The sequence below is a fragment of the Capra hircus genome, chromosome 12 (genome assembly GCF_001704415.2).
Source record: "Capra hircus breed San Clemente chromosome 12, ASM170441v1, whole genome shotgun sequence".
Taxonomy (NCBI): domain Eukaryota; kingdom Metazoa; phylum Chordata; class Mammalia; order Artiodactyla; family Bovidae; genus Capra; species Capra hircus.
The window spans coordinates 20,402,411-20,405,031 of record NC_030819.1 but is presented as its reverse complement, the minus strand read 5'-3'; the positions used below and the strand labels follow the sequence as shown (position 1 = coordinate 20,405,031).

The window sequence follows — 2,621 nt, the reverse complement described above, 5'->3', positions numbered from 1 at the left end:
TACACGTGGACCTAACTGCACCAAAAGCTTTTCTAAGGATATTTGCTGAGAAGGAAGTTTTCCCCAGTGGGTAAGTGTATATTTGAATTTTACTTGTTAACTTTTTAAAAACCGATTTCTCTTGACTTTACTCTTTCATTTAAAGAAATAATATGGGATTGGGTTTTCAAATAGTGAAGTAGGTATTTTGTTCTCTGTTCATTGTTTTCTGTTTTGTTTTTCGAAAACTTAGTTTGGGTTATAGCTAATGTGTAAGTTAGTAAAAAATATAACGCAAATACCATTGTAAGTCTTTGCAAACTGATACAAAAAATTTAGAACTGCTTTAAATTGACGAAGTAGATGTACACTGGAGTAAGTTTTCAAGCTTAAAATAAGTTATCTGAGACATTTAACTTCTAAAACCAGCTGATATACTTGAAATGTAGTCTGAACGGTAATTTTATCAATCAGTTTACCAAGTAATTGCTAATTGGAAGCCAGAAGAAAAGAAAAATGTTTTGCCACGTGGATGTGAAGATTTCCTCTGAAAGGTATATGACTCAAATTACCTTGGTGATACGCAGTATGATTTTGGTTTTTCTTAAGTATGCCTTTGGGAATGGCAAAGGAAAAGAAGAGCTACCACGTTCTTATAAAAATGGTGATTAATTATAAGTGTCTTGATAAACCTTTTCTAGTTTTGAGGTCTAAATTTGCTTTTAAATGCAGCTGGAAGGTTTGAGATGATTTAACTCATTTTCTCTTCCCTATTAGGGTTTATGCTCAATGTTTTGTGCTTTACATAAATGTTAGAGTTTGAGGTGTTATTTCATCTGTTTATTTATTTCGAATTTAGCAGGAATAAAGAACATCACCTTGTAAACTGAAGATTGAGACGAGTCAGAATAATGTCAAAGTGCTTACAGTGCAGGTAGTGATTTGTGCATCTACTGCAGTGAAGGCACTTGTAGCATTATGGTGACAGCTGCCTCGGGGGCCACGGTGGGCTGGGGCGCAGGGCCTGCTGGTGTCGAGCGCTTTTTGTTCTAAGGTGCATCTAGTGCAGATAGTGAAGTAGATTAGCATCTACTGCCCTAAGTGCTCCTTCTGGCATAAGAAGTTATGCTTCCGTCCAGTGAGCCAGCCAAGCAAGCATAGAGGTGTGCTAATACTGTGTGTGTGCAGTCCTCTGTTAGTTTTGCATAGTTGCACTACAAGAAGAATGTAGTTGTGCAAATCTATGCAAAACTGATGGTGGCCTGCTATTTCCTTCAAGTGATCCTTAACTAATTTTGTGTACTTTTATTGTGTCGATGTAGAATCTGCCTGGTGTGTGACGTGACAGCTTCTGTAGCACTAAAGTGCTTATAGTGCAGGTAGTGTTTAGTTATCTACTGCATTATGAGCACTTAAAGTACTGCTAGCTGTAGAACTCCAGCTTCGGCCTGTCGCCCAGTCAAACTGTCCAGTTTACTGAACACTGTTCTATGGTTAGTTTTGCAGGTTTGCATCCAGCTGTGTGATATTCTGCTGTGCAAATCCATGCAAAACTGACTGTGGTAGTGAAAAGTCTGTAGAAAAGTAAGGGAAAATCAAACCCCTTTCTACACAGGTTGGGATCAGTTGCAATGCTGTGTTTCTGTATGGTATTGCACTTGTCCCGGCCTGTTGAGTTTGGTGGGGATTGTGACCAGAAGATTTTGAAAATTAAATATTGCTGAAGATTCAACTTCCACTTTTAACCGTTCCAGAAATAGAGAAAGTATCGAAAAAGAAGATGTGTAATCATTCTGTGTAAAAGTTCACATACATATCTGTGTGTAAAATATAAACCACATACAGCTTTTCCTTGAAGTTGTTTTGTCATATTTTTGTACTAAAACATTCTTCTAAGATTGCATGTGGTATATGATATTTTTTTGGTCAAATTTGACTTACTTAGTTAACAAATTAACAATTTGTAAGGGAAATTTATTTTGATAATCTGTAAAGTGAGGATAGATGCCTTTTGCTTACTTTGGACCTGGAATTCAGGACATTTTACTTAACCTTTAAAAGGCAATAACTTTTGTTGCTTAACATTCAAATATTTAAATTTGGTGAAAATGCCATTCTGTTTAAAGCATTGTGTAAAGAAAGTTGTTCTGTTATTTTTTAAGCATGAAATTTAAATTTGGGAGGGGTGGGTTGTCTTGTTGCTAGTAAACAAATACTATTTTGTCAGTACTGGTGTTCTTCATGTGTAACTGTTAACTGGTTATTTGCAAGTTTTTTGGTAATTGTTAATGATGTATAAATTGTCAGTGATCCTTAGATTGTTCTTCGCTTTCTGGAACATAAAACAGTAGTTGAAAAGAAAACAAGATATGCTAATGCTGAATGGAGTTTACAAGTATGTGTGTCTGTAGGTCTTAATGCCAAGAGTGTGAGTGGGAATCTGAAATTAGTTTTTGTTTAAAGTCTGTAGTTAACCTTTCTGTTCCCTACTACCTTCGTAAAGCAGACTTTGGCAACAAGTGGAACCTAAGTAGAGGCAGGCAGAGCAACATCTCTGCCTCTTTTCCTGTGTGTTTTGTCTCTAATTTGGATTTCATATGTGGTAGAAAAATGTGGGTTTTAAATGATCAGTTGTTAAAATT

General features: G+C 36.0%; 6 non-coding genes across 6 annotated transcripts; all 6 read left to right on the top strand.

Moving 5' to 3' along the window:
- Positions 882-965, top strand: MIR17 (microRNA 17). Its single transcript, NR_129609.1, has one exon. It is a non-coding gene; the product is annotated as a microRNA 17 (primary transcript).
- On the top strand, positions 1,019-1,107 carry MIR18A (microRNA 18a). The gene has a single exon (NR_129621.1). It is a non-coding gene; the product is annotated as a microRNA 18a (primary transcript).
- On the top strand, positions 1,164-1,245 carry MIR19A (microRNA 19a). Its single transcript, NR_129637.1, has one exon. It is a non-coding gene; the product is annotated as a microRNA 19a (primary transcript).
- MIR20A (microRNA 20a) lies at positions 1,314-1,420 on the top strand. The gene has a single exon (NR_129646.1). It is a non-coding gene; the product is annotated as a microRNA 20a (primary transcript).
- On the top strand, positions 1,461-1,547 carry MIR19B (microRNA 19b). The gene has a single exon (NR_129638.1). It is a non-coding gene; the product is annotated as a microRNA 19b (primary transcript).
- MIR92A (microRNA 92a) lies at positions 1,569-1,667 on the top strand. The gene has a single exon (NR_129799.1). It is a non-coding gene; the product is annotated as a microRNA 92a (primary transcript).